Source organism: Mauremys reevesii, linkage group 1 (genome assembly GCF_016161935.1).
Source record: "Mauremys reevesii isolate NIE-2019 linkage group 1, ASM1616193v1, whole genome shotgun sequence".
Taxonomy (NCBI): Eukaryota; Metazoa; Chordata; order Testudines; family Geoemydidae; genus Mauremys; species Mauremys reevesii.
Genome location: NC_052623.1, coordinates 251,512,707 through 251,520,806, shown reverse-complemented (window position 1 = coordinate 251,520,806; position 8,100 = coordinate 251,512,707). Strand labels below are relative to the sequence as shown.

At 43.9% G+C, this 8,100-nt stretch overlaps 1 protein-coding gene across 12 annotated transcripts in view; it reads right to left on the bottom strand.

Moving 5' to 3' along the window:
• Positions 1-8,100, bottom strand: part of NINJ2 (ninjurin 2) — an 86,578-nt gene that overhangs the window by 40,807 nt on the left and 37,671 nt on the right. The window lies entirely within an intron of this gene.

The window sequence follows — 8,100 nt, the reverse complement described above, 5'->3', positions numbered from 1 at the left end:
CATTTCTGGCCACCAATTCGACCTGGAAATTCAGGATCACTTGGATATAAAGGAATGAAACCATAAACAAAGCTAATATTACAGTATAACACAACCAGTTTCATATTCTCCATTATACATGCTTCATACTGCTGACACTACACAAAAGTCTTCAGTATATTCCCATTATCATAATACAATGTAATACAATACCCCTGGCTTGCAAATCTCTTTGTAAGAGGATAGACATGCCCCTTTATAACAGGAGTAGACACCACACCCACCTTCCTCTCCTAATCCTCCTCCCTGCTTACCACCAACAGGTTTCTTTTTTCCTTCAGCACCGAATGGCAATAGGAGCTTTGATAAGAGAAAACTAACAAAGAGACTTCACCATCCAGGTCTGATTTTAAAAAATAAGGGGGGTGTCAGTCTGTGTATCCACCACATGCTGAAGGCATTTCAGCCCAAACCATCTTACCTCCAGTGTCCTGCCATGGAAGTTCAACAGGAGTGGTGATAGGTGGGGCTTTTCAGGCAGCTGTTTAATGTGTCTAAATTACACCAAATGCTTGCACTTACTCATACTACACCCCTGCTTATGCACTATATTCTATCAATGCCTTTGGCCACAGCAAACTATTCCTCTCCTCTTACTCACATCTCTGTGTCATGTTCAGCAGAACTGGAGTCAGACTGTTACTGAAGAGACACCCAGGAAACAAGGAATGTGGGGAGTTAGATTGGAAACAACTCAGCCATGTGGACAGAGCAGCCTATGGGCTTAATAAAGTTTCATTTGTTCAACTTAACCTTCATGTAGCTTCGCTCTTTGCAAATGCAACAATCTCCACAATTGTTTCCTGCTGCCCAGTATTCCTGGAATAGCCTCCCTGATCCACTACAAGCCACCTTGCGTGCCTCCTTCAAATCCCTCCTAAAAGCTCACATTTTTGCAACACCCAGTATTTTCAGAAAGAAATTGTGAAGCTACATGATAACTGCCAAACGTCAACAATGCATATTTAAAATAACTTGTTACATCAATTCCCTTTGTCTAATTTAGGGATCAGTCCTGCAAGGTACTCAGCATACTTCATTCCAATTGAAGCAATTAAGAATGTAGGGTGTTCATCACCTTGCATGACTGTGCCCTTAAATTGTAAAGTCTTGAGGGCAGGAGACTTGTCTTCTTGCACATAGGGTGCTTTGGAGATAAATACAGCTGTGGTGCTGTAGTAAATAATACATCAGTATAATTAATAACTACCTTCTGAGAGCTCTGTGTAGGAGGAAAGAACAGAACCATTATTAAAGAGTAATACTTCTCTGCTACTGTGAGCTACAAGGGAGTCAACAAAACGTCAATGTAAATAGTATCCAAGCCTGCTGATGCAGCCAAAAGGACTGATATCAACAACTGACCTTGTTGATCGCTCAGAGATGCTGGGCAGCTATCAATCCTATCCCAGGCTTAAAGGGGCCAAGAAAATCAGAGGATTCCAAATGATATTGAAGTTGCTTCATCACAATGTTCTTGATGGCCGTCCCCAAAAAAGGAAGGTCAGGGCATGAAGCTTGAGGAACTAGGCTTCTTTTATCTGAAGAAATAAAGACCTGCACTTGTGTCCCTTGGAAGTGGTATTAAGTGGACTACAAGTTTACAGGTTCAGAGTAAAGGGAATAAGTTCCCTTTTGAGACACTATAATTTAGGACACAGATGATGCTGAAGGAATTCACCCTTTTAAATTTGTAAATTGTTTGGGACAGGTACTGTCTTTGTTCTGTGTTCATTCAGAGCCTACCACAACAGGGACCTGGCTTGCAGCTGGGGTTCCAAGGCGCTATGGTAATACAAATAATTATAATAAAGTTAGCATCAATATTGTGCTGACCAGTGTTACTGAGAGGAGCGGCTTTTGCAAACCACCATGGAAAAATTCATTTTGTGTGTACCTAACTGGTAAGCATTTGGGCAGATGTTTTATACAGCATGGGGGAAATAATCATGGGACAGTGTTTTTTTTTTCTCTCTCTCTCTCGAAAATGCTGTATGTTGTTGTCTGAATGTGCTGTTGATCAGGGCCCAATCCTGCAAGTGAGATGCTGAGTGCTTTCTGTGGAGTCACAAACTGCAAAAGCCATTTGGTGCAGAGAAGCAGGCTTAGCCACTTGCACAGGTGTTCATGCCTTCGGGCACACACTGTACCTGTAATCTTGGCTTGGGATGTCTCCCCAATTGAAGCAGAAGCTGTGATTGCTCACAGAGTGCCCGATGACTGAGAGAAGCCCAGTGAGTATGACTCACACAGATGGATAAGATCTGAAAGGATTTATACTCAAATAAAGAGGCCTTAGGTATATTGTCTGGAGTAATGGGATCCCATGAACACCTGTATAGTAGAAAATATATCTTGATACCTGAGCATAAAATCTTCCTTAAGATTCTAAGACAGGAGGCTGCAGAAGCTTCTCTAGGGAATGACACAGACAGTGGTGACAGTCTTTTCTTTCTCCTGCTCTAATAGTTGAATTTAGCTTCTCACTAAAGCAGTTATTTGCTAATTCACTTCCAGACTCTGGTTATGTCTACACTGCTATGTACGTCGGTAGAACGTGTCGCTCAAGGGTGTGAATAAGCCACATGACTGCCCCGTGCGTCACCTCTGGGCTGAGGAGCAGCAGCAGAACCAGGAGCACCAGGGCAGCAGCGAGCGAGCACCTCAGAGAGCATCTCATGGCAGCTGGGTTCGGCAGGCAGGGGCCAGCTCCAGTGGGCATTGCCAATAAGCGCTGGGTTCCTTTGGGGGAGAGGCAAGAGCACATTGAGGAGCAGCTCGGAGCTGTGCCATCCACCCTGCCTGGGGAGTGCCTGGCAGTGCAGAGGCAGCCAGTCTCGGGAAGCAGGGCAAGGAGGGCTCCCATAGCATGTAGAGCCAGGAGCCTGAGTGGGCCAGGCAGCTTCCAATCTACCAGCTCCTGGCAGGAGGTGACGGTTTTCAAACTGTGCCCCACAGTTTGAAAAATCTCTGTGCTACAAGACAGGCAGAAATCTTGGGAGGGGGATGACATTTTTGTGCCTTGGGTGGCTGCCTCACTTGCCCTGGTAACAGCCCTGACTGTTACTCTAAATACCAAGAGAAAAAAAGGTTCAATCATCCACATAAAAGCAATTAAACCATAAACAAAGTGAATAGTTTTGTGACATCTGCATGGCTCTGATTTTCATTCTCTCTGTTACTCATGCCTCAGACTGATTACCATGCCGTAGTCTTCAGAGTTACAGCCCCTCCACCCCAACTTACGCAATTGTTCATTCTAGAAAGTCTTGCGTAACTCGAATTTGGAGTAAGTCGGAAACGTATACCTGTACGTTACGCAAAAGTTTCCACAACTTGAAAATCCTATTTCTGGTTTATGGAACTTTTCCCCGTAAGTATGAATTTGCATAAGTCGGGTCTTGCATAACCCGGGGAGCGTCTGTATTACCATAATGCAATACAGAGAAATAGCTCACATTGTGCAGCTTCTTTTATGCAGACTCGGCGTGGGGATTTCAAAAGAGGCTAAGTGATTTAGGGGCACAAGTCACAAGGCTCTGGCACTTTATCATCAGCTCTTGCTGGGTGATATATGGTGAGACTGTGTTAAGAGACAGAAATAAGGACTGCGGTGAATGAGGAGAGAAAGCAAGAGATACGGTGCCAAAATCAGGGGGTAGTCTAAAGGCTTAAGCCACACTCAGGATATTCAGTGTGCTATTGCAGTGTCCGCGTGGGACGTTACTGTGTGGCAAACTGCTACACTGTAGCTTCACACTCTGGCTTGTAATAAAGTGCTATGTAGACAAGCCACATGGTGTAATTTGTGCCTAGTGGCCTGAAAGAAGGTGTAACTGTACACTATCTTAGACTGCCTTAGACTCCCATGTGTATTTGGCCTAACATGATTGAGGTAGGATGGAGCAAGTCCTTGGAAGTTTTTGAAAAAAAAAGGGACATTTTGACTTGCATCTTGAAAGGGACAAGAAGCCAGTGGAGGTGTGGTAAGGATGGCCCTGTTTCTTTTTTCTTATGAAAAGGCAAGTAGCACAGGCTAGAGTTGCTTTCTAGTAGAGATAGTCCTAAACTGCAAAGTTTGGGTCTGGATTCAGAGTCTGGGAGTACTTAGAGATAGGGTTTCAGTTTGGGCCTCTCTCTCCTTTCATATGTTCATATGGATATTTTTCAAAAACAAGTCACTGAATTCATCCCAGAAAACATACATAAATCTGCATGCAGGCAACTGCAAGTGCAGTATATGAAAATGCACATTCAAAACCAGGTAGTTGTACATGCAAGCACCAAATGCCTCTCTAGTACATGCAATTTAATCTTTTGCTTGCATGGTTACCTGATTGCACACATGCACACACATTTTTGCATGTAACCACTTAGGCATCTGGGTTATTGAAAAAAGTTTACCCAAGTCTACTACAAAGAATGCTCACAAGGCCTCCACACAAATACTAACATAGGGACCCCATCTCCTCTAACACCAGGTGTATGTAAAAGCCTTTCAACATCAGTGAATCTGTGGCATCTACCAAATTATCAACAGTCTCTATTCCCCTTTCTTCCAGAACATGTAATTAATTGTTTGTAAAAGCCCTTGTGGTCTGTCAAGGTTTCCTCCCCCACTCTGAACTTTAGGGTACAGATGTGGGGACCTGCATGGACACTTCTAAGCATAATTACAAGCTTAGATCCGGTAACACTGCCACCAGCCAGAATTCCAGTGTCTGGCACACTCCCTGTCCCCCCAAAACTTTCCCCTCCCTGGATAGCCTTGAGGCTTTTCCACCAAGTCCCTGGTGATACCGATCCAACCCCTTGGTCTTAACACAAGGAGAAATTAACCATTCCCCCCTCCTTTCCCCCACCAACTCCTGGTGAGTCCAGACCCAATTCCCTGGGATCTTAAAACAAGAAAGAAAAAAATCAATCAGGTTCTTAAAAAGAGAACTTTTAATTAAAGAAAAAAAGGTAAAAATTATTTCTGTAAAATCAGGATGGAAAATACTTTACAGGGTACTTAGATTTATATAGCCCAGAGAAATTCCCCCTCTAGCCTTAGGTTCAAAGTTACAGCAAACAGAGGTAAAATCCTCTCAGCAAAAAAGGAACATTTACAGGTTGAGAAAATAAACATAAGACTAACACGCCTTGCCTGTGCTATTTACCAGTTTAAAACATGAGAGACTGATTCAGAAAGATTTGGAGAGCCTAAATTGATGTCTGGTCCCTCTCAGTCCCGAGAACGAGCAACCCCCAAAACAAAGAGCACAAACAAAAGACTTCCCTCCACCAAGATTTGAAAGTATCTTGTCCCCTTATTGGTCCTCTGGTCAGGTGTCAGCCAGGTTTACTGAGCTTCTTAACCCTTTACAGGTAAAAGAGACATTAACCCTTAACTATCTGTTTATGACATGGTCCTTAAATGAAAGGCACTACCTATGTGTAGAAAGTATTATTGTTATTGTTAGCTCAGTGCTTGTTGTTTGAACCTGATGTCCTGCCAAAAGGAACACCCTCTGAATCTTTCAACAACTATTCCTAGGTATCCTCTCTAAATTTACTGTTTTCTCATGTGTCCTTGAATTGAGTTCTCAAATTAGATCAATGTCCACCCCCTTCCTTTTGTAGTTCAGGTGCCACATTTAGAGTTTAGCCTGTGTTTTTTCCCCCCACTATCTTGCTATTAGGGTTTTTAAAAAAATAAATACCTGTGCCAAGTGGGTTTAAAATGTTAACACTGATGTAAATGAGTGGAAAATTCTGGTTTGGTAGCATTTTACATCCAATTTTGCACAAGTGTGAAAGGGCAAACTGGTGGAGAATCAGGCCCATGATTTTACAGTGAACTCTGAATGCTGTGGAGAGGTTGAACACTAAAGAACTGACCGTGGGAGGCTGATTGGTGTGCGATGGAAGCTGTGGCACAATACACCCAGAAATCAGTGAGATCCCCCTGCTCTCTCAGTAAGGACTTTGTTTTGCAGAGGTCACTTTTGTTGATATAACTTTCAGGGATCTTTTGGGCCATGCTGCCTGCAGGGCTGGCCTTACCATGAGGAGAACTGAGGCAGCAGCCTCAGGTAGCAGACTGGGGTGGGGGGGGGGGCACCAGTAGGACCCAGAGCATAGAAAATTGTGTCCGCTGCTGGAGCATATGTATTCTCTCTGCTTTAGATGCACAGAGATGGTGGAGTGCTGTGCTGGAGGAAGGTGGGCACAAGAGACAGAACAGGCAGCCAGGAGAAAAGGTGAGAAGGAATAACAGAAAGCAGCAGGAGCTGCAGGGAGAGAGAGGAGGAGGAGCCACTTATGTACCTCTCTAGCACCCCCAGAAGCCTGCACTGATTAACACCAGGTTCTCAGGGAGCTTCCTGTTTCCTGCTGCTTCCCTGAACCCACTTGAGGAGAACAGACAGTCAACTGAAGTAGTAGGAGCCAGCTAGGCCCTTAAGACTCTGATATCTTACCTCACTCAGGCCCTGCTACCAGCCTGCTTATTTGTCCCCTTCAATTGAGTGTTGAGAGCCACTATAGCTGGCACAGAACAGCAGTCATGAGTGAAAGAAGAAAATGCCCCTCGGGGGCAGCATTCAGAAAAAGAAAGAAAGCAAAAGAAAGCTTTTCTATCTAAGCAGGGAGGAGCTCTCCTGAGATACATAGACACAAATGTTCATGGTGATTCTTCCAGTCCCAGTGAGGACGTGAGTGGTGAGGAGATGCCTGATCTTCCAGTTAGTCAGAGTGTAGGTGACCTGGAAGCTACTGCAGCATCCATATCTCCATCTCAAATGGATGTAACCATGCACATTCCTGAAGAAAAGTGTAGATCAGAGAAGAGTGTGGTGGAGGTGCAAGAAACAGCTGCTGCTGAGTTTAGTTCCTTAAGTCTAGATGATCCAGAATTGTGGACCCATTTGAGCAGTAGCCTGAGGGACTTCCTTGTACTGGATGGGCCACAGCAAGTGAAAAACTTCATGTTCCCCAAAAACAATGAACATAGAAGTTTCCATCGAACACATTACTGGCATGAAATCCCCAATGGTGACAAAGTGGAGAGGCCATGGCTTATGTACTCAAAACCCCAGAATGCTGCATACCGTCTTTGTTGCAAACTCTTCCAGTCTAATGTTCCAGCCACATTGGGTTCTACGGAAACAAAGGACTCGAAAAATCTGGCTAGAAATCTGGCATGCCATGAGAAGGCAGCAAATCAATAGAGAGCATTCCATAGGTGGAAAGAGCTTGAGATGAGACTAAGGTTAAAGGCCACCATAGATGATCAGCATTAAGAGAAGATTGCATCAGAGGCTCTTTACTGGCAAAATGTTCTGAAAAGGCTCATTGATTGCTATCCAAAACCTAGCACTGCGTGGCACTTCAGATCAGCTGTATGTGTCAAACAATGGAAACTTCCTTAAAATTATGGAGCTGAGGGCTGAGTTTGATGCTGTAGTCGGGGAGCATCTAAGAAGAGTCACCACCCAAGAAAGGTACACACACCACTACCTTGGAAAAACAATTCAAAATGAGATCATAGAGTTACTGGCAACAAAAGTCAAACAGAAGATTGTGGCAGTTCTGAAGTCGGCAAGATATTACTCTGTTATTCTGAACTGCACATCTGACATCAGCCATACGGAACAAATGACTTTAATGGTGTGTTTTGTAAGAACAACAGAAGCTAGTGAAAATGTCCCTGCAATGGTGACTGTCAGAGAGCATTTTCTAGAATTTATTGACATTGAATAATAAACAGGAGCTGGTATGACAAATGTGCTTCTTTAAAAGCTGAAAGATATGGGAATTGCAATAGCTGACATGACAGGTCAGGGCTACGATAATGATGCCAACATGAGAGGAAAGAACAGAGGAGTGCAGACACAGCTCCGAGAGTTAAACCCTCGAGCGTTTTTTTGTCCCATGCAGTTCTCATTCACTGAACTTGGTGCTTAGTGATGCAGCATCAGCTTCTAGTGAGGCTGCTGAATTTTTTTAATGTAATTCAGAGCATCTATGTATTTTTCTCTGCATCAGCTCATCGATGACAAATTTTGAAGCAACATC